This window comes from Cnephaeus nilssonii, assembly GCF_951640355.1.
Source record: "Cnephaeus nilssonii genome assembly, chromosome: 16".
In the NCBI taxonomy this organism is placed as follows: Eukaryota; Metazoa; Chordata; class Mammalia; order Chiroptera; family Vespertilionidae; genus Cnephaeus; species Cnephaeus nilssonii.
The window spans coordinates 39,580,750-39,604,675 of NC_137087.1; the positions used below are offsets into that span (position 1 = coordinate 39,580,750).

The 23,926-nt window shown below is 43.6% G+C and overlaps 2 protein-coding genes across 4 annotated transcripts in view; one reads left to right on the forward strand and one right to left on the reverse strand.

Annotated features, from left to right (window-relative positions):
• Positions 1-23,926, reverse strand: part of LOC307112730 (protein FRA10AC1) — a 509,765-nt gene that overhangs the window by 283,084 nt on the left and 202,755 nt on the right. The gene's annotated exons all lie outside the window — the stretch shown is intronic.
• The window catches only part of PLCE1 (phospholipase C epsilon 1), a 362,610-nt gene that overhangs the window by 52,946 nt on the left and 285,738 nt on the right, over positions 1-23,926 (forward strand). For 2 of the 3 annotated variants that reach the window (XM_079793646.1, XM_079793643.1), the window contains exon 1: positions 15,861-16,056. The exons of the other annotated variant lie outside the window; for it this stretch is intronic. The gene's annotated coding sequence lies outside the window, so the exon portion shown is untranslated. Of the gene's footprint in view, positions 1-15,860; positions 16,057-23,926 lie in introns of those variants that run through there. 3 annotated transcript variants of the gene reach the window in all.

The window sequence follows — 23,926 nt, forward strand, 5'->3', positions numbered from 1 at the left end:
TTCTAAGTGGTGGATCAGAATCATCTGGGGCACTTGTAATTGAATCCAGACTCACATACCACACTCACCCCAAATTATTATTTAGATCTCAAGTGAGAGCCTTGAAGTAGGTATTTTTAACAAGTTCCCCAATTTATGCTGTGGTGTGAATTTGGGAATCACCAATCTTGGTTGTCAGTTAAAAGACCAGGGGCTTAGTCTTGGTTCTAATAACTAGTTCTCTGAACATAGCTCCCTCTCCTCTACGAAATAAGGAAGTTGGACTAGAGCTCTCTGAGATGTCTACAAAGTCCCTTTTGACTCCAACATGGGGAAGTCTGGGTCATTGGTCTACTGTGTCTGCTGAATGCATCATTCTGTTCCCCTGTTTTGGGAAGTTCATGCCTACCCATGTAATTCTAATGGAAGCTGCCAATATTTTTACAGAAGTCGTCTCCCAGGCCACTGTGGCTAGTCTAAGGTTGCATATCTTACCCAAACCCGCCCAAATGGACCAATTCTGCAGTAGTTTTGAACTGCAGGCCAGAGAACCAAAGACTCTGACCCTTCTGGTGACAAAATGAAAGTTTCCTATCTGCCAGCCACAGATACCTATTCCCCTGCCACAACTTGAGGAAATAAAGGTGATGTTCAAAAAAGCCAAGATGAGAAGTGGAGAAAATGTGGCCCACTTGGAATCTCCAATTCCAGTGTCTTTGGCATACTGTGGTTTGATCCTGTGAATCAGTGAAGGTTTCTATTAATTATAACAAACAACAACAATAAACAACAAAAAACCCTCCCAACTAATAAGACTTATCTTCATTAAAAATGACACTTGATTGTTTTACAAAGGCTTTGTGTATATTTACTATCTCTGTCTCCTAATGATAGCCCTGTGAAGTAGTACATGTATTTTCTCTAAAAAATGAGATGTAATTCACATACCATAAAATTCACCCTTTTTAAAGTGTACAATTCAGTGGTCTTTAGTATATTCACTATATAATTCCAGAACATTTCATCATCCCCAAAGAGAAAGCCCATGTTCATTAGAAGTCACACTTCATTCACTCCTCCTGCCCTTCACAACCACTAATATACTTCAGACAGGCATTTTAAAAATATATATATATTTTTTTATTGATTTCAGAGAGGAAGAGAGAAAGAGAGAGAGAGAAACATCAATGATGAGAGAGAATCATTGATTGGCTGCCTCTTGCAAGCCCCACAATGGGGATCGAGCCCACAACCTGGGCATGTGCCCTTGACTGGAATCGAACCCAGGACCCTTTAATCCTCAGGCTGATGCTCTATCCACTGGGCAAAACTGGCTAGGGCCAGACAGGCATTTTTCATGCCCAATTTAAAGGCAAGAGAAAGGAGACCTAGCGATTCTAGTGGCTCTCTTAAGAGACCAGGGCAGGGATTAGAATCTGTTAAACCATCCTGCCTCCCTTCTGTGGACATATGTATGCCCAGTTTATTTCCTGGTGTTATTTTTTATATTTGTTTACTGCTTACTGTAAATGGAGGAGGGAGTTAGAACAGCCACGAGTAAATTGTTGTGGTCATTTAGAAACAGTGTTGGTTTGTTTTGAGAAGTCAATTCACTGAGAGATGGCTTGCTTTAATTTTGTTAATGTTACACTTTTAAAAAAATGTTTTATTTGAGAGAGGAAGGGAGAGAGATAGTTAGAAACATCGATGAGAGAGAAACATCGATCAGCTGCCTCCTGCACACCTCCCACTGGGAATGTGCCTGCAACCAAGGTATATGCCCTTGACCAGAATCGAACCTAGGACCCTTCAGTCCACAGGCCAATGCTCTATCCACTGAGCCAAACCAGTTAGGGCAATGTTACACTTTTTTAATCAATGAGATCACGTTTGTTTACCTCTCTGCAACTGAAACCCTCTTGACCTCCCCAGGAAAGAAATATGGCTATTGAACTTAAATCAATTGAGCTGAAATTGACTTTCTTGTAAATCTAAGGAAGAAAACAAGTTTTAGTCCCAGTCAGAGCCATATATTTTAAGGGTAGTAATTTCATTTTAGTCTATTAACCTTCTGGTCAGGACAAATAAATCTTATATAAAACTCAGGCAGAGTTCAATAGGATTAGAAAGGGGAGGTTAGAGAGAAGATGTGAATATTATATTTTGAATCATTTGAAGTCAAACCAACTAGAGCCTTTCTTCTTGCCAGATATCATTTTAATAAGAGTCATTGCCTACCAACTGCTTTAATCTAATTCTAGAAACCAATAAATCCCAATCTAATTGTGAAATGATGAAAGACTGATTTGGAGAAACAAATTTGTTTACATGCAGTTTTGTCCAAGTTCAGTTTTGTAGAAGAGTCAGAAATATCCAATCTCTACTTTAGGGGCAAAAATGCATCTAGGGGTACACACCCAGATAGCCGGGCATGTATCTCCCTTTGTGCGCCTTGCTTTTCCATGTCTGGAAGTCTATTTCTGTCAATGCGTATAATACCAGGCCTGCACATCCAGCCTCCAGGGCCCCTCAGGGTACAGGGCTAGAGAACAGCAAGTCCCCAGAACAATTGGGGAGCCTGTTCACATTTTGGCTGCCTGTATCGTTGCTCTGCCAGTCTGTCTGAAGCATTTAGGAAACACCCAGTCTTTGCAGAAGCCTGAACCTGGCGCTAGAGAACAAAAATGAATATAGAATAAAATTTCCCTGAAACTGAGAACGGAGGCCTTCACTCCTGTCTCATTTTCCTGCCACTCAGTTGTGCTGGTATCAGAAAACCCAGTGCACATATGTGCTTGGAGGAGGGAGGACATAGACTCCTTCCCACCCAACCCTAGACATGCTGGGTCTAACATTTTCTCTAATGAAGCCATGGTGGTCCTCAAGCCTCTGTCCTTGGTCCATACTATCACTCTACTAGACCACCCACACCTCACTTCTCTCAAGTCTGACTCCTTTATAACCAAAATGCCATTATCATACACAACAAATTTAACATTGATACAAAACAGAATCTAAGGGGAGCCAGCACGTTCAGCAGAAGTCCACTTACCAGCCTTCTGTGCACGAACGCTGGCCATGCCATTGCTCACAAGGCTACTGTTGATGTCTAGTTGCCACCAGGACACAAGTCACAGCCCCATCTCCCCCCAGCCCTTTCTGCCCCCTCCCAGGGTTGAGTCAAGGACTTATATGCATGCATATAAGCCTAACGAATGGATGCAGACACCAGGGGGGTGAGGGCACGAGTGGAGGGGGTGGGGGGGAAATGGGGAGATAAGGACACATACATATGTAATACCTTAATCAATAAAGAAAAACAAAAAACAGAATCTAATATATAGTACAGAAGCAAATTTCCCCCAAAATCCCAAAATGTCTTTTAAAGCTGCTTTTTGTTTATTTATTTATTTTTATGTTTGAAGTATTACAAATAGTAGTACATATATCTCCTTTTTTTCCCCCCATTGACCTCCCCCCGGGCCTCCCCTACCCCCCAGTACATGCCCTCACCTGCCCCCCCCCCCCCGCCACCCAGTGTCTTGTATCCATTGGTTATGCTTATATGCATGCGTACAAGTCCTTCGGTTGATCTTTTACAGCCCCCCCCCCCCCAAAGCTGCTTTTTAAATCTAGGATTTAATAAAGGCTCACACATTACATTTGTTTGTCACATCTCTTATCTTTTGTTTTAGTCTAGAAAAGTGCCATAGTATATTTTTAACTCTTTCAGAGATTCACTCTTTTTCCTTTTTTCAAAAAGCTCTGACCAACTGTTTCATAGTATATCCCACATTGTGGTTTTGTCACATTATAGTCTCATGATTAAATTCAGATCAAACATTTTGGTCAAGAACACTATATATGTGGTGATGTATGTGTATTTCCATGGCATCCCATGAGGATGCACATAATGTCAGGTTGTCCAATTATTGGTCATGCTAAGTTTTATCACTGGGTTAAAGTAGTCTGTTGTAAAAACACCTTTCCCTTAATAAGTAATAAGTAATTGATGGAGGTGGTAGTTGGAGACTATGTGAATATCATGTTACCCAACAACATTTCATCCAGAGGGTCTGGGAGCTATTGATATGCTTCTAATTGGTTATTACTTTGGTGGCTACTAAATTATTTCTAATTCAATTAGTATTCCTTTTACACATTAGATATTCTCTGTATAAATGAGCTATATCCCCCTTTAAATTATCAATATGGGTTGTTTTTTCAACACAGTATTATAATCCATTAGCATTTTTAGTTTTTTTAAAGCTCAACTTGTCCCAGGTTTGATTGGTAAGAGTTATCTCAAGTTAACTCCTGTGCCTTTTTGACACGTCACTATAATTTTTCAGCACTTCTTTCCTTTTGGCACAAAAAAGCTTTATATACTAGTATAGACACCTTGTGCTTTCACTGACCTGTACCTGGAACGAGCAGTTTCTCTTAAAAAACCTGATTCCTTTAAATGGAGTAGTAACCAAGATCTGGGTAGTAGTTAAGCTCAATGCTACTGAGGTATCATTACTTCTAAACCCTGTCTGTGGAAAGGCTATAATGTGTGTATGTGTGTGTATAAATCTATATGAAATCATAACTTCAACTTGATGCCTTCAATTCAAATTAACACCGCAAATCTCTTCTTCAACTTCCCCTAGTACACATTTGTATTTACCTTATATCACAGTGAAATACAGTTCCCAAAAATATCAATATATTTTCTGTATCATACAATACCACACTAAATGATCTCAGAATTATTAAGGCAATATCACTACCAAAATAAAACCTATCAATTAAAATTAAAGACTTTCTTGAAAGTTTCTTTTTCCCCCTTAGAATATATCTCACTGAAGATATACTATTAGGGTATTATGCTCAAACATTTTTAAAAATTCATTTTAGAGAGGAAGGAAGAAGGGTGGGGGGAAGGAGGAACAGAGGGAAGGAGGGAAGGGAAGAGGGGGAGAAAGAGACATTGATATGAGACAGCTATATAGATGAGTTGCTTCCCAACCTAAGTATGTTCCCTGACCGGGAATCAAGCCCGGGACTTTTGCGTGTACAGGATGACGCTCCAACCAACTGAGCCACACTGGCCAGGTTTATGCTCAAACATTTTTCTTCTTTTTTTTAAAAAAAAATATATTTTATTGATTTTTTACAGAGAGGAAGAGAGAGGAACAGAGAGCTAGAAACATTGATGAGAGAGAATCATCGATCAGCTGCCTCTTGCATACCCCCTACTGGGGATGTGCCCGCAACCAAGGTACATGCCCTTGACCGGAATCTAACCTGGGACCTTTCAGTCCGCAGGCCGATGCTCTATCCACTGAGCCAAACCGGTTTTGGCATATGCTCAAACATTTTTAAATTGATTTCTTTTTTGTATGGGTGTTCTATAAATTTGGTATCATTTATATTCAATTACATTTTTCTTTTTTTCACCATCTTTATTTCACTTTATTTTTAAAAATGTAGAACATTGCCCTAACCGGTTTGGCTCAGTGGATAGAGCTTCGTCTTGCGGACTGAAAGGTCCCAGGTTCAATTCCGGTCATGGGCATGTACCTTGGTTGCAGGCACATCCCCAGTAGAAGGTGTGCAGGAAGCAGCTGATCGATGTTTCCCTCTCATCGATGTTTCTAACTTTCTATCCCTCTCCCTTCCTCTCTGTAGAAAATCAATAAAATAATTTTTTAAAAATGTAGAACATTAATGTGGTTAAAAGGTGGAAACTATATACAAAATATGAGACTATTATATTGATGGCCCTCAATGAACCTGGTTTTAGTGTGTTGTGTAGTCTTCTCTCACATTGCTACTGGATGTAGCCATGTGACTTGCATTGGTCACTGGGCCCCTAACAAGCATGATTAAACCGAGACTTGATTAGCTCTTACATTTCGACATATCTTCTGGGAGCACTCCTTCTTAGAACTCAGACATTGAGTTGTAAGGAAGTCCAGGCTATCTTGCTGAAATAACAACCATGAGAAATACCAAGGAAAATGAGATACCATACGGAGATAGAGGCCAAGTAGAAGAGAACTGAGGCACCCCACTTGAGTTTCCAGGTTAAGGCAGCCATATGAGTGATGACACCTAATGACACATGAAGCCAAATAACCACTCCAGGATCATGAGAAATTACAAATTGTCTTAAACCACTAAGTATAGGGCGTTACACTACAATAGATAACAAAACAAAAGATAAACTCAGAGAAGTGTCAATCCCATCTATTCTAGTTGTATTTTGTTGCATAAAAAACTACCCCAAAACTTATAGGCTTAAAATATTAATTTATTATTTATATCTCATTATTTATTGGGTCAAGAATTCAGAAAAGTCAGAGCAAGGAAGCTTTGACTCTGCTCTATAAAGTCTGAAGCCTCAGCTAAGATAATTTGAATGCTGGAGGCAGAAACAGCTAGGAGCTGTGTGAGCATCTCTCTCTTTTTCTCTGTGTCTGTTTTTTTCTCTCTCTTCTCCCTTTGTTTCCCTCTTGATAGATGATAGGTAGGTAGGTAGGTAGGTAGGTAGGTAGATAGATAGATAGACCGACCGACCGACCGACCGACCGAGATATGGCTTATCCACATGCCTAGCTTAGGCTTCCTAGCAATACGGCAACTTCATGGTAGTTACTTCCTGCCTGTGTAGTTACCAAGAGTGACTGTTCCAAAAGACAGGATGTAGAAACTCTTTCTCTTAAGGCCAAGCCTGCAAACTGGTACAGTGTTACTTCCACTGAATTCTGTTGCTCAAAGAAGTCACAGAATCTGCCTATATTCAAAGGATAGGAGCACAGACTCCATCTCTTGATGGAAAGATACCAAACAATATGTGGCCATCTTTAATCTGCCTCACCAGCATAGACTGACTCACACTTTGAGAGAAATATTCTGGCTGTGGTATGGAAATAGATGGTAGGAGGCAAGAGCAGAAGCAGACAAACCAGATAGGAGGTTGCTGGCGGCTGTACAGGTGAAAGGTGATAGCGGCTCTGGCCAATTCAAGTGGCGAGAAATGAACGTCATCTTCGCAGCCCTGAGCTTCATAACCTGTTTCCTGGTGGCTCTTGACTCTCAGAAACCTATAGCTGACCAATGAGTACACCCACAGGCTACATGAAGCATCGTTGGCTTCAGATTAGGAACTCCTAGGATAAGGAAAAAATTTAATCAGAGCAATAGCTCTGTGTTGTTTGATTTACCAGAATGTATTTAGCTTAATATAGATGAAAAATGAAAAACTTTAATGAACCATGGTAGAGCCTCCAGCCCCTAATAACTTTGAGTATGATTGCTCTTCCAACAGTGGAATTATGCTCAGAGTTCAGACCAAATTGCATTAACTGTTACTTCCATGTACTCAATAAAAAAGCAGAGGCATGAGTCACATTCTCAATTTTAAAAGTAATACTTTTCAATATTGTAGTAAAGGCTGCAGCAATGTATCCAGCTAGACCCAAAGGACTGACCCTCTGTGCAGTTATCATGGTCAATGGCTGGTCCTCAGTTTTGAGGGGTCAGAGACCTAATTTGATTGTTGATGCTAATCTGTTCAGAGGCTGAAGGCGGCTATCAGCCTGATTGAGGGTTTATGTGGCCCAAAGCAGAAGCCATGTTGGTATATCCTTGTGGGAACCAAAGTCTGAAGAAGATATAGTGAGATGTCAAGTCACTTAACTGAGATGCCATGCTCAACATGAGGGTGTACAGGAAAAAGCTGGGTCATCAAAGATCAAGACAGTGTAGACATTAACTCTAGGGGACAACTGCCTGGATTCACATCCTGATTCTGCTACTTTCTATCTTGGGTAAATTACTAAATCTTTCTGTATCTACATTAAATGTGTTAAAATATATGAAGAACATGCATAATATTGTGTTATTATATGATAATAATAGCATAACTAAGAGAAAACAAAGATAACATAAATTAGGATAGCTACCAAGGGATCTGATTAGAAAAGAACCTGATATTTTACAAACTGAGCCCCCAAGGTTAATTTTTCCTGGTTAAAATCTGCCTGAATAATGGGCCCTAATAACATCCAAATTCTAATCCTGTGGATACATTATGGTACATAACAAAAGGGACTTTTTGGATGTGATTAAGTTAAGGATTTTGAGATGGGAAGATTATTTGACACTAGAGGCCCAGTGCACAGATTCATGCACTGGTGGGGTCCCTCAGCCTGGCCTGTGCCCTCTCTCAATCCTGGACCCCTCAGGGGATGTCGGACTGCCAGTTTTGGCCAGATCTCCATTTGGTCATTTGGTTGCTTAGACTTTTATGTATATAGATTATAGATTTCACTTAAGAGTCTTTGCTCACTTATACAGTCATCCTTTCAACCAGTATTTGTTGAGATTCCATTTAGTGCCAGCCTGTATCATAGGAGCTTGGAAAAATAGCATGATAATGAGTGGAGCAAACAGCTATGAAATAACTAAAATAGGGTGACAGGTTAAAATTGAAATAAGATGAAAAAACTCATTACTTTTCACCCTGTAGTGATCCATGTAAGGGGAGGTGTCTTGAAAAATGCCTTTCCATAAAGACTTGGCATAACTCAAAGAAGACCTAGGTAGAGCTTGGAGAGTTCCCCCCCATGTAACTCTGAAGATTAACTGATTTGATCTTTCTAGGGCAATAGAGGATAATGTGTTAAAAGACCTCACACAGCAGACACACAATAAATATGTATTATTATTATTCACTAGAGGCTCGGTGCACAAAATTTGTGCATGGAGGGGGGGAGTCCCCTCAGCCCAGCCTGCACCCTCTCACAATCCTGGACCGCTGGCTCCTAATCACTCACCTGCCTGCCTACCTGGTCACCCCTAACTGCCCCTGCGTGCCGGCCTGGTTGCCCCCAACTGCCCCCCCTGCTGGCCTGGTTGCCCCCAAATGCCCACCCCCACGGGCCTGGTTGTCCCTCATGGCACCCCCACCGCCAACCTGGTCGCCCCACGCAGCCTGCTTGTTCAGTGACTTTTTTTGTCCCTCTCTAACCCCCCTGCCGGCCTGGTTGCCCCATGCAGCCTGCTTGCTGTTCAGTCGTTTGGTCATCCCTCACTAACCCCCCCTGCTGGCCTGGTTGTAGGCAGCCATCTTGTGAGGGCGTGAGGGTTAATTTGCATATCACCTCTTTATCATATAGGATTATTTGTCAATGCCCAGCACTCCATGGTGTTCTGAGTTCACTGGGCAAATGAAGTTACAAATACTCAGCAATCAGTTTCACTTATCAGAGCAATGATCTATTTGAAGTATTCATGGTTAGAGGACGGGTGATTGGAAAGGTCATTTGAGTCCCACATCGGGGGCCCACTGCAATGACAAATGGCAACGTTCCCTCTTCAAAGGAATGCTGCTGCACACCCTGCCTGGCCCCAGGGTGTCTGCATGGCATGTGTAAGCTGCTTGGCAGAAAGAGTGTCCAGTGTTCCCACAGCAAGGCACAGGCGAGACACTGTCCCATGACTGTTGACAACCTTCAAGTCCCTTGTCCCCAAACACAAGCAGGGAGCTTCCCATACATGAACTTGCTGTTTGCTGCCTTAATTCTGAACCACTTTCCCCTTACTGCTCACTCTTCCATTTTTTACAGTTTATTTTTTTCATTTTGATTCTTGTCTTTAACTTCAGATTTGACCTACAGGATCACTTTCCCATCAATGACCCAGGATCTTTCAACTATTCTTTTTCTCTACCCTAGCTGTGCCCATAGTTTACATTAGGTTTCACCTTTGGTATTACACATTCTATGGGTTTTGCACAATTCCACTCCATTGTGTGTTCGCCACCCAAGCCAAGTCTCCTTCTATTTGTTTTAAAAAGACTTTTTCAATCAGGCAGAAAGTGGTGTTCAATTTAATGAAAAGCCTTTTGGTTATGTATTAAGATGATAATTTAATGCCTTTGACTTACTAATGTGCATTCTTTTATTAACAGATTACCTAATATTCAAGAATCTTTAAATCCTGTGATAAATCCTGATCAGAGTAGATGATTTTATAATATGCTACTGAATTTGGTTTGATTGCATTATATTTAGGATTTTTATGTCTAGATTCACAAGTGATACTTTATTTTCTTTGCTTGGAAAATATTTTATGAGCATTTGATTTACATCTACTGAAAGTTTGGAAGAACTAATAGGTAAAATTATCTGGCCTATGGTTAGTATTTTACAGCAAGAACCCTATGCAATGTTTTGTAAATTAGGGAATTCCTGGGTTAAATAGAGTTAAATCATTATTTATTCTAGGATTTTTCATAACTTTAATAGACCTTGTTTCATAACTTTTTTCATTACATTAGTAAAATCTATATTAAAATAATGAATAAAAATTAGGCCAAGAGAATTGTTTAAAAAACACACACACACAAAAACAAGTTACATGAACAAGCCATGCTAGTGGGAGAGATGGTGATTTGGAGAAAAGAAGAGACCAAAGGGCATCAGAAGCACTGGGAGAGTAGGAGGAAAGGTGAGCAGAAGGGAGAGGAAGAGTCAGAAGACTCCTTAGACTCTAGATCAAGGTACAGGTTGCTCAGAAGGGCAGGTTTGGGACACATTCCAGACATGCCGAGTTTAAATTGATGGAGACACTTTTCATACACTGCTTATAATGTTTTTGTCAGATAGATAGCACAGGGTGAGAAGCTGCTTTTGGAAAACGAGAACGAAGGAAAGGAAGTTTCAGCCTAAGAATGGAAGAGGAGTAAGAGAAGAGTGTGATCAGAGAGGGCCAAGATGTGACTTCTGCAAACAGCTGAGTTTGAGTAGCATTGGAAAGTGCTGAGACAAGGAGGTTCTTGGATTTGCTGAAAACCTATCATTTTTCAGGTATGGTTTTCCAGGTTGGGGGATATACTGTGTACATGTCTCTGCCCTCATGGAGGGCACAATGTGTTCCCAATATTGGAAGGGAGTGTGGATGTGAAACTCTTCTAGGATAGTGCCAGAAATAGCCTGGAGAGCTCTGGCAGCTGTTTTCTCTGCATGGAGCTTCCATCTCTGAGCCATATTGTTGCCCCAGATCTTGCCAATTCTCAGAAAATGGGAAGGGAGAAAAGAAAAGAGACCAAAAGGGCATTAGAAGTGCTGGGAGAATAGGAAGAAAGGTGAGCAGAAGCCCCAACTTAAAAGGATGTTACTGGATATTGCATACTTACTTTCTGTTCATATACCATTGGCTGGAAGTTAGCCATGTCTAGATGTAAGAGAGGCTGGCAAAGTAGTGGGCTATTGCTGGCCCAGCCAAAACAGAGTAGGGAGAAGTTTAAATTCTAAAGGAGACAAATGGAGAATGGGTACTGGAGGAAAATAAGTGAAAATAAGCTGTGTCTTCCATCCTCACTCATCTCTTTCAAGCCTTTACTCAAACATCACCTCCCAATGAAGTGGTATCTAACTATTCTATTTAAAATTGCAATCCTCAAGCCCTGAAGCATTCCCTGTCTTCCTTCCTTGTTTACTTTTCTCAAGCATTTATCACCTTCTACTACACTATTTGCTTTACCTTTTTTTTTTTTTTTACAAAATTTATTGTCTGTCTACTCCCGCCAGAATATAAGCACCACAAAGGCATAAGATTTTGTTGACTGTTGTGTTCATTGCTGTGTCTCTGGCACCTAGAACAATGCTTGGCACATAGTAAGTGCTCAATACATATTTTTTGAATGAAAGAATAAAAGCATGGCACAATGGTAAGCACTCAATTACAGTTGCTATTATCATTACTATTATTTTTTGGAAGAAGGAGCAGTTGACAATGTGAGGATATGCTTAAAACAATAACTGTTAATAAAACAATCTGGGAAGTCTAGCAGATAATGAAATAAAGGACAAATTGCAAAACAAATAAACAAACACAAAGAATGAGCTTGTGGAGGCTTGTAGAACTGATTGGCACCAAGTTTCCAGTTGGAGAATCAGTGAACAAATTGGTCTGTGCACACCTTCCTCCATGTCCCCAACCCTCCATTGGTAGCTACTGACAATTCATAGGGATCACCTCGGAGCCATAACCATTTTCATAGCAGACTTACCCCTGAGCAAAGTTTATAGAAAAGACCATGTTTTTCAAGCGAATATTTTTTTTTTTCTTTTTGTTCCATGATCATATCAAAGCTGTCGTCCTTCAAGGAACATTTTGACCACTAAGAACAACACAAAACCTTAAAAACTACTTCTGGAGAAGTCTCTGGCTCTACTGACTATGCTTTGGGATTCTAGTATAGCTCAAACTTTTAAAAATTGTGCTTTTGTAATTTTTAGTTATGGTTTCTTGAGACCATTTGAGCTGGTCCTACGTTTTGCTGATAATAACTCTGAATCAAATATTACAATGAAATTTCAGAATGTTTCAAGAAAAAAAATTCTGTTAAAACATTTACAAGATATTTGCAATATTCAAAGGAGATCATGTTTTTAAAATACTATAAGTATAAATGAAAATAAAGTTCTGGGTTTTATTTAATTAAGAGACCCTTATATGTTCTAAGTTCATCACATAGATGAACTCATTTAATCCCAACAACCCCAAGGGGTAGAAATAGTTTGCGGAAGGGAAAAATTTAGGGCCCATACCTGAGGGTGAGTCTGGGATTTCAACTCAAGTGGTTTCACACCACAGTCTGTGCCCCTAATATGGGCTACGTGAGAGATAATGGTTAGGATTGTCTCTCCTGCTTCACTATTCCCACTAGACCTCCTCCAACCTCACTCCTAACCACCTCACAGAAGACCTACCTACCACTTTAACAAGGTTGTTTTTCACCAACCTCAAACCGCCTTAGTACTTCTACCCTTACCTATCAGCTAACTCTGGGAAGCTTGTTTTGTGCCCTCTCCCCGCTGTCTGTACTCACTAGCATATTTGCAGACAGCTGGTAAACTTGCTACAATCTGATGCAGTGACTCTGAATGGGAGGAAATGGCAACTCCTAAACTGAGGGCTGACTTGTCCCTTCAGTTCTTCTTTGGCTTTCAAAACTACTCAGTCGTCTGTTGGCAAATTCCTCTGCTTAGCAATTAGCTTCTGTTTAACAAAGATCAATACATTTGCCAATGGTCCCTGTGCTGACGACTGAGTTCCTAACCTCAGAAGGTTTGTTTATAAATGGGTTAACTGATGGCTGGCTTGTTGAGTGTGGCAAAGGGCCAATCTTTTTTTCTGTTCTATGTGCAGTAGGGGATGTGGGGCCTCCCATTGGCACCAACAACCATGAAGTCAGAGACCCGTCCCCCTCCCCCCAACTGAAAAATTACAGAATGGCAGAGGAAGAAAGCAGGGATATAATTCCATTTCTTAAAAATGATTTTACAACTTAAATTCTGTAGCCCCAATGTTTATAACTTATTTAAATCAATTTCCATCGAATGGAGACCATTATGTAACAAGTTCAAAAGAGATGCGTGCTCTCTGCTAAAATTTCAAACATAGATGCACGATATTTAAACTAAAGTTTCCACAGAATCATTTCTTGGGGCTTTTGTTTTTGTTGTTGTTTTTGACTATGCAGAACAGTCTTGTATACAAAGATGCATAACTAAGTTTACTGAAGCGAATTTTCCATGGAAACTGTCCAGGGCTCCCCCAATTCACAGGCACTTTATCTGACAGTCTTTCTTCCTCCAGATAATGGCTGGCAGCGACCCACAGCATGGAGGTTACATGCAGCACTTTTGAAAAAGTCTTGAATGGAGCCATTGTTCCCCCGAGATGGTCTGTGTGTTTCTCTGAACAGAGAGCAGGGTGTAAAAAAGGCACCTTGTGTGCAACTGTTGGCGAGGTCGGGGAGTGAATTAAAATCTCCAGAAAGTCTGGGCAGTGCTGTTCAGAGGAGCAATGAACCCTCTGGAAGCACTGTTAGCTCAGACATTCCAATGCGGTGAGGCAGCCTCAGGGACATGGCTCCCTTCACTCGCATTTGGAGAGGGAGCGAGGGGGCGAGCAAAGGACATTGATCTGGACCTGCTCTCTTTGCAAAGATTTCGAGAAGGTGCCTTTTCCAGGGAAGGGGTGAGGTGGATTATCACACTCTGATAACTTTCCTGCCCAATAGACCTAGATTTGCCTTGAGTAATAACGGTGCAATGACTCATTTGGAGGGTTCAAAGTTAACTGCTTATGCATCCACCAGTTTGTAACAATCTACTAATTTCCATGTGTCTAATTTTTTTTTTTTAAATACAAGTCCTTGGGGACTCCAGGTGATTGATGATGTTTAATATTACTAGATTCATTAAATGCATTGTAAAACCATAATATAAAACTGTATATTAAACAAATAGCCTACCTTGTGGACAGTGCAGGGTCAGAGGCTGCAGTATATGACACTCCCTAAGATCTTGAACTCTTAAGATCTTGAACTCTTAATGAAGAAAGTTTCCTCAGAGGCTTTGCAGAGACCTTTCTGAAACCAGCTCACAAGGGAGGAGGTCATGTTGATCTTCATTAAAATCCTAGTGGTAGGAAAACAGCAAAACAGTTTAAGGACCTAGCTGGCATATTTTTCTTATACGCAGAATTCTTTGGTGCCCTCCCGTGCATTCTTGCTTCAACCACTCCTGTGTTCTAGAGGCTCCAAGGAAGGAAGGTCACTTTTAACGGTGGCCTGAAAGAAAGGGACAAACCTGAGTAGGGGGAAGGTGTGTGGGAGCAGCTGGTGATGCTCCAGGAGGCTCAGGCTAAGGACAGGTACAGAGTTGGAGTGGCAGAAACATCATGCTGGGTGGTCCCTACCAACCAGAACACACTGGGTCCCTACAGTCACGGGGAGTTAGATTGGAAGGCAGTAGGGAGCCAAATAAGGTTTCTGTGCAGATTAAAGTTGTAGAAGAGGATGAATAACATGGCTGTGGTGTGAAGGATGATTCAGTCCCAGGAGAGGACGATAGGAGGGGTTATGGGCCACAGAAACTGGTCCTGACTGAATGGAGGAGGGGGGGTCAGACCTATGGAAGGGTCATTTGCTATTCTACGAAGAGGTAGAGGGAGGAGGAACAGATTTAGGGGAAAGAATGGGGGATGACACTTGGATTTTTCTCCAGGTCTCTGGCTTTCCTGACTGCCCACTGGGTATACAAACCACCTCAGCGGCTAGAGACAGCTCACTGCACAGCCTGTGGTTTCTGGCAGCGGCGAACATCTGGTGTTTGCCTCAGCGACGAAAGAGCACTGGATCTGGAGTCCACAGACCTGGGTGGCCACTATTATTGGCCGCAAAAGGAGTATCTCCAGAGCCTGGCACCGCACTGGGCACCTCGTGGCGCTCAATACACCACTCAATACACAGTTGTTAAGTGAATGAATGACCGAACTTCGGCTTGGAGACGGCGCTGTCATTTCTTTACTAGAGTCTTTACCTTTAGTACTTGAACCGCCGCGAGCCTCAGTTTCCCTCGGCATCTAGCAGGGATGGCCCCCTGGGGTAGGCGTGAGACCAAATTCCCGCGGCCTGAGGTGGACCGAGTTCCCGCCCTCGCCACGCCGGGCGACCAGGCAGCGCTCCGCCAGCTCCCTCAGGGCCCGCGCCGGCCGCGGCCTTCGGGGCCCAGGCCCGGTGGGGGTCGCCCTGCCAGCGGCCCGGAGGGGTGGGGGCCGCGGGCCCGCCCCTCGCACTCCCGCTTCTCCGCTGGGCCCGAGGCGAGGGGCGGGTCCGCCCGAGGCCGCTCCCCTGGCCGCCCGGCTGCCCGCAGCGGCGCTCGCGGCCTCTCACCGGGGCGGGCGAGTTCTGGGAAAGCCCGGCCCAGGGCGGGGGCCCCCTGCCGCCCGCGCCGCCGTCGGTCCGGGCAGCGCGCAGAGCTCGGCGGGCGCGGAGCGGGAGCGGGAGCGGGGCGGGGCGCGGCGGGCGGGGGCGCACGCGGGCGCGGGACGGGTGGACCCTGCGGGCTCGCGGGCGGGAGCGGCGGCCGCGCGCCCTGGCTCTGCCTCCCGGGCACTTGCCTGGTCCCCGCGCGCTTCTGGCCGCCGCCGACACGCGGTAGCGGGACCCGGTAGCGACCCTCAGGCGCTGCACTCGGAGACTCCGGCGGGACTGGCCGGGGAGGAAAGGTGAGGACAAGACCGAGCTCGGTGCCCGAGGCTTGCCGAGGGGAGAGGGCTTCCGCCTCTAACCCGGGAGGTCGCGGGCGGCCTCCGGGCTCAGCGCTGCGCACCTGGCGGAAGTGTGAGCAGTCCCTAGCCCTGACCCCTGACCCCTGACCCGGGCTCTGAGGCCAGGACCCCCGGGAATGCAGGCCATTCCGCACCCTTGGTGCCGCCTCCTTCACTCCCTCAGATGGTTGCCGCGGGTCCCCGCTTCACGCTGTGCGCGCCGTGGTGGCCGGTCCAAAGGAGGAAAGCGTAAGCCCCTTTTGCTCCAGTATTTCTGGGAATGTGCTCCAGAGATTGTTCCTGGAGAGATGGGTCTGCAGCACGTCCTAGGAAATACAGTATCGGACGTGGGCCCGCTTTAACTGGTGGCTACACGTATGGCTAAGTCTTTTTTCCCTTCAAGTCCTCTAATGCCGCGGCCACGAATAACTCAGAGCTAGACGTCCTCCGTGGTGGCTGATGGCAAAGGCACAGTGTGAACAGTGTGTGGGGTGCTTATTCACCGCCTTGCCTGGTGTTTGTAAGACCGGAGACGCTCGATTCAACGGACCCACCGAGTTATTCAGCGTGAGAAAGATTCATCATTTAAAGATTTACCAGTCATTTAAAACAGTGAGCTCCCCGAAAAGATGTTAAGTAGCATTCACTTCATCGAGAAATTTCATTTGCACGCGGTGCATACTTTTAACTGCTTTTGCAAAATTTGCCCGCAGGTCATTTAGATCCCTTCAGGATTAGTGTGTTTTCTCCTGTTTCTTGTCGGAACTACTGGTAGGGGTAGGGTGGGGCCTCTGCCACCGAATGGGCACAGCTGAGGCCAAGAATGCTGGACCCCACCAGGGAGAATTTTTGAGAGCCTGTCTTGGGAGGCGGATGCAGGTGACTCTATAGACACCCATACAAGGGCCCGGTTGTCATTGGGGAAAAAAGGGAGGTGGGTTGTCTCTGGATGCTCTTGGCAAATACTTTTAGAAGAATGCCCGATGATGTGGTCATCTAGAATATCTTTTCCTTTTCCCGAATGCCCTTCCTGCCCCATTTCACCAGCCTTCAAACTGAGTTATTGCTGCGGTGATGCCTTCCCTCATACCCCAGCCCCAAACAGTCAACCTTCCCCTGCTCTGATTCCTGCAGCATTTTACCTTCCCAGCCGTTCTCCTCTCTGCCTTCTTTGAGAGTTATGTAGACGTCTCATTTTTTCCCCTACTGAAGGCCATTAACGGTGGCTTTCTTGGCATACTGCTTGCACCTAGAAGGCCCTCTAGAAATAATTATGGGCTGGTATGAAATGTTAAGACTTCGGTTCTTCAACACAAATCTCTACTTTGGAGAAGGAGATAATATGATCAAAGGGAATGAGAGAAAAGCATAATATTTACCATTCTCATTGTCCTCCACTTACCGTCCCACAGGGAAAAATTTTCCATATACCCAGCAGCCATGCATCATAATAATCTTTGGTCCATGCCTTGGGACCAAGTAAGAGGTGAGCTTGAGCTGGAGGGATGTTCTTCCAATCTTTCTAGTAACATAAGCTCCTTGGATGTGCTCCAAGCTTGACCTGTGTCATTAAAAATTCTGTGCTCCAGTGGGTTGTGGTGAAGCTAGATTCCAATGAAGGTGGTTGGTTTTCTTTTCCTGTTTGCAACTGTTGTTAATGACAGCCTTCTCTGGCTTTTGCTGTACACTTTAAAAAATTCATTTGATGTGCCATTTGTTACCTACAAAGGAGCATTGGAAAGAATTGTGCATGATGTTTTCTCAAGCAGAGAGGAGCGAGTGTTTCCCATACCTGGGCAAGAAGCTGTATTTGCACAGAGCGAGGCTGCTCTGCACGTGTGTATGTTGGCAATCTTTGCCTTCCACACGCACCTGGCTGGTAAGCAGCCGATATAGGACAACTGGGGGCTTTAGTTGGGGGCTCTTTTTCTCTTCCCCAGGCTATGTCTGCTCAGGGAAGGGGGCTTCTAGGGGAGCACAACAATTTAGAGCTTCTGGGTTTAGAAGGGGAAGCAGGGAAAAAAGCCTGCTTTTGAATTTGAGTGTGAATTTGTTTGATCAAGTTGCTTTCCTCCTGACGTTTGGTTAAGATCCTGGTATTGAGCAAGTGGGAATTTGGTTGAGGAGAGGGAAGACAAGTGATTGGGGGCATGCTACCCCTGTAGAAGGGCTGGGAGGTCTTGATGGGGGCTTAGGGAAGCATATAGCCCAGTTATATGCTTCCTAGAGGAGTGTTGGAGATAGGAGTGGGAGCGGCAGGGGGGGGGGGAGGCGGGGGGGAATAAAGAAAGAAGATACCAAAGATACTCATTGCCATGGGCCAGCCTTGGGGCCTAGAAAGGAACACGCTTCAGCATCAGGGGGTCTTCTCTGCTCCCAGGGTGCAGATTTCAGGCTTAAACACTTTAATTTGTCTGTGTTGTGCCTTAAATAAGTTTACGTGGGCCCAATTGGAATCCCACCCTCTATAGCTTTGCTGTCCAGTATGGTAGTCACAAGCCCATGGCCCTTTACATTTAAATTTAAGATTATTTTTTCTCACCTGGTGAGAACTATTTGTACATTTTTATTTCAGAAATGGATGCATATGTTTGCTGTGGATCCCATCTAGAGTGTTTTCTAACAAATGGCATGTGCACTGTCTTACTGTTACAAAAGCAAAAAAAAAAAACTTACGATTTTAGACAAGGAGGTATGGAGATGGGAAAACTGAGGGACTAAAAGGTTAAGTAACTTGCATGAAGTCACAGCAAGCAAGTGTCAGAGCCAGGATTTAGTCAGAACAGGATGGCTCCAGAGTGCATTCCCTTGATCACTGATTAGAAAGTCTCAGATAGAGCTATGGCTAAATTGTTTAGCAGCCGAGGTTTTGAAATGTTATGGATAGCTAAACCACTATAACTAGGAATGCTTAGCAATTGTTTAGCTTGCCCCTTTCCACCTATGCCAATCACATTTGGTTTTGAGCCATTCGCTGTATAAGAACTGGTAGGTAAGAGGCTGCTCAGGGTGGGCATTGGTAAAACCACGGGGCCCTTGTTATAAAAGTTGTAGCACATAGGGGATTTGTATCCTCATAACTGTTGTGGGGTAGAAGGCAGGGGATGGTTTGGTTATGGGTAGGGCCATTCTGGTGGCCCACCGGGGTTCTGAGACTTCCTGGAATGGTTTCGGAGGATCTGGATCAACCTGACTCAATTGTAAGTCTCTCCAGGACAAACGGTCCGGTCCTCTCTTCTTTTGGGAGATTGAGTGGAACTGCAGGGCTGGGCTGGGTCAGCAATGGACTTTTCATTTCCCCTCCCCAAGTAGTGGCAGACCTAAGTGGTCCCTTCAAGGCTTTTTGGTCCAAACCTACATTTGAAGAAATTCTTAAAACCCCAAGGTTTCTCCTTTGAATATAAGAAAGTGTTGTGAATGCTCAGCCATCCATGCGGACCTTTTAGCATGGGCTCTGCAAGACCTCCATCACTCTGTATTCAGGGAGCATGTGTACCTCTTGTGGCCCAGTCTCCAAGGCCACTAGTGGTCACGACACCCCCCCGTTATAATGGCTTAAGGTGTAGGGACAAGGCACTCTATTGGTCACATACAAGGGCTCTAGGATAAAATTTACCTGGGTTTGCCACCTATTAGCTGTTCAACCTTAGGCAAGCAATTAACCTTTCTGAAAAATAGTAATTCTAGGCGGTTGCTATGAGACCCAAGTAAGATAATTCACCTATAGCACTTTGCATAGTGCCCCAAAAGTTAGCTACTAAATATTGTTGGTTTTTCCCTCTGGGCTTACCTAAATCTTGTCAGTCTTGTAATTTTAGGCTTTGTAGAGGCAAGCGTGGTAGACGGAATAATGCCAGTGACCTCCCAAAGGTGTCCAAATTTTAATTCCCCGGAACCTGTAAATATGCTACTTTATGTAACAAAAAGGACTTGCAGATGTGATTTGAACTATTTTGAGATGAGGAGATTATCCTGGATTATCTGAGTGGGCCCATTCTATTCAAGAGGTTCCTTATAAAAGGGAGGCAAGAGGCCTGGCTGGCGTGGTTGAATGTCGACCTATGAACCAGGAGGTCACGGTTGGATTCCTGGTCAGGGCACATGCCTAGGTTGTGGTCTTGATCCCCAGTGGGGGCATGCAGGAGGCAGCGGATCCATAATTCTCTCTCATCATTGATGTTTCTATCTCTCCCTCTCCCTTCTTCTCTGAAATCAATACATATATACACACACACATGTACCTAATAAATATATATATATATATATATATATATGTGTGTGTGTGTGTGTATGTATATATATGTGTACATACTAGTATAGATAGATAGATAGATGATAGATAGATAGATAGATAGATAGATAGATAGATAGATAGATTTTAAAAAATAACAACAACAAAAAGGGAGGCAAGAGGATCAGAGTCCCTAATAGGAGGTAGGGGTAATGTGAGGAAGGGGTCAAGAGCCAAGGAATATAGGCTACTTCTAGAAGCTGGAAAAGGCAAGAAAACAAATTCTTCCTTAGAGCCTCCAGAAGAAATGCAACCCTGTCAACTTAGGACCTCCAGAACTGTAAGATAAATTTGTATGGTTTAAGCCACTGAGTTTGTGGCAATTTGTCACAGCAGCAAGAGGAAACTAATACAGTGTGGAAGAGAAAAAAGAAAATGATCAGGAGTGAAAGGAAAGCTAGCAAAATAAGAGAACAATAATAGGCAGCATTTTGTGTGAACTTTGCTAGGTACTCTTCTAAGAACTTTATGTGTGTTAACCTGTCACCCTCACATAGTGTTCTGAGATTTTATTATCTGCATATCACAGAAGAGGAAACTGAGGCACCAACAGGTTAAGTAACTTGTCCCCGGTTGCACAGCTAGTACAGGGTAGAGCTGGGATGTGAATCCCAGCCGTTTGGCACTCTTCACTGTTTCCCACACTACTTGCAATGGCAGGCATTTCTGTCTGTTAAATCTGACAGTATCAGATGCCGAATGGTATGTTACTCTATGTAAGGAAAAAGCAATATTTGTATCCGCAAGAAGGAAGGTGATATCCTCCCCCCAACCCACCCACCCCCAAAAAGAAAAAAACCTGGTTATTGAAGTACTTGGTAAGTTTTTGCTATTTCTATTTCATATAATATGTGTGGACAGCCTGAAGCCGAGGACGCTGGCTCTGGGAGCAGCAGTTCCTGTGCTGGCCTCCCTCTCACTCTCCCACCTCTGTTCCTCCAACAGCCTCCCTCCCTCACCACAGACCGCTGGCCCTGGTGCCCTGTTGGCTCTGCTTCCCACCTCTGCCTGTTTATTGGATTTGCCTCATTCCTGACTCTCTGCTCCAGCCCTGAATTCCATCTCCTCTGGCCCCTCATATACTCAAACTTGAGATGGTTCATGTCAGGGTCCAGATTGTGAGGTCCCTCTAATTACTATTGGGGGGTGGGGGTGGAGGGTATTTTTGCCTTTTTCCTTTGGTTTAGCTGGCTGTTGGTTTTCTAGCTGTGTTTCTTTTGTTTCTCAAGCGCATAATTCTGAGAGATATTGATTTGGACGAGGGGTTTTCAAATTGTGTTCCAGGAGGGTTTGAGGCCTCAACTGCATGAGGGAGTTGGTGGGAGACGGGGATCTCAGCCCTTCACCCTGCTTCTACTGAGCAGTCCTGCTCTTACTCATTTTACATATTTAAGTTCTGCCTTAGATTTACATGAACCAGGTTCTAATGCTAGAGAGACAAAAACAGGAGTTTGAAAAGAACTAAACCCAAGTCAAGGCACTATCTGTATGACAACTATAGCCCAAAGACTTGGATGTGCAAGAAATATAACTGGCCCAGCTGGTGTGGCTCAGTGGTTGAGCGTCGACCTATGAAGCAGCAGGTCACGGTTTGATTCCTGGTCAGGGCACATGTACAGGTTGTGGACTCATGCCTGTGTTACGGGCTCGATCTCCATTGTGGGGCGTGGAGGAGGCAGCCGATCAATGATTCTCTCTCATCATTGATGAGTCTATCTCTCTTTCTCTCCCTCTCCCTTCCTCTCTGAAATCAATAAAAATATATTTTAAAAAAGAAATGTAACTGCATTTTCTATAATTGCATTTCATAAATTTGAGATCTGGAGCCCAGTTGCTTAAATTTGTTTACATCCTGGCTCCACTATTTATATACACTCTGTGTGACCTTGTGCAAAATGCTTGGCCTGTTGGGGCCTAAACTTCCTCATCTACCTAATGGAAAGGGTAATAGTAGTATCTACCTAATACATGAGATAATTCATGTAAAGGGCTTAGAACAGTGATACACAATAAGAATTCAACAAACATTAGCTCTTATGACCATTTTTATTACTGAATCTCCCAATGAAATGGCAGAAGAAGAATCTAGCCTCTTCTCTTCACAGGGCTCTGCTCTTTGGTGATGCTGAAGCTGGGGGTCTGACTTCCATTATTCCTCTCTTTGCCTGGTGCCACTGAAATGCCCGTTGTCCCTGCCCACAGGTGACTTCAAGTACAGTGACACAGGGCCGCTTCTCATGGATACATCAGCCTTTACCCAGAAAGCCTCCCTGAGGTCTCACTGCCTTCTGCCAGGATGCAGGGTCCCTTCTGCTTTCAGGATCTATAGGACTTTTCTTTTTTCCTCCCTTGCCTGCCAGCTATAGGGGCTGGATGGAGGAGCTGAGTGAAACTCCAGTCTTTTCCCTGTTCCTTCTCTAAGACATTTGGTCTAGAATTCAGACTTAAATCTTTTGAATCCTTTCCCCTCTATCCTTACCGTTTAAGAAAAGAATACAAAACAAAACAAAACATAAACAGGGTTGTTGGTCAAACAGTGCCATTATCTATTTAGTGGCGGCATTGCTGCTGGCTCTGTGGTGTTATTTGCTGTGTAGTGGCCCCAATGAAATGTGCTCCATTTATAAAAAATACTGGAAGATCTTCAGAGAGGCTTGTTGTGTACACACAAATCCAGCGCTATAACAAACCTGGTGAGCATTTATGTATTTTTATGGCTTTGTAGGAATAGATACATGATAACAAAAAAAAAATGGTAAGGCTGCTGTATTTATTCAGAATTAAGGAAGAGGCAGAAGCAAGGAGAGACTCTGTTTTGATGACTTCATTTTAGGTTTGAACTATACAATATCACTGACTATGGAAAATCCAGGGAATGGAAAAAAAATCATTGGGAAAAACACATGTGACCAAGTACATACTACACATCTGGGAGTAAAATATCATATAACACAGTTTAATTTGGATATCACTGGAGTTGATTCAAGTTACTGTCATTTCTAAAGGAAGTTTCAATTCATTTGTTATTATTAATAACATAAACTCAGATTTCATTGATGAACATATTTTCACCTATGAAATGTTTGCCTGGAAGAACTGAAGCACTCTCTAATAGCCTGGTTTGTCAGTCTCAGAGAGGTGGATAAAATTCACAGAAGTTAAGTATCTTGGCAAGAAATTGTATTCCCTTTTTTCTCCCCAAAGGCAGAATGCATTTGGATGTCAAGGCAGAGCTTGAGACTCACTTGGTCTGCAGTTATATTAACTGCTGGGGTCGAGCCATTCAGATTCACGTCTCTGCTATGGCATGCTAACTAGTTTCTAACTTCATGGGTTTACTGTGCCTGAGGTTCTTTTTATTATTCTTACTATGCCTCTGGCATGGTTTAAAAAATGCAAAGTGGGAGGGATTGGTAAAGTTTAAGGCAGTTATGGAAGAAATGTGCCCAATTAAATAAATGTAAGAGAGGAAGGCAAGAACTTCTTGGGCTATCTGCATAGAAGCTATATAAATTTGCAAGAAGAACTCTAACAAGT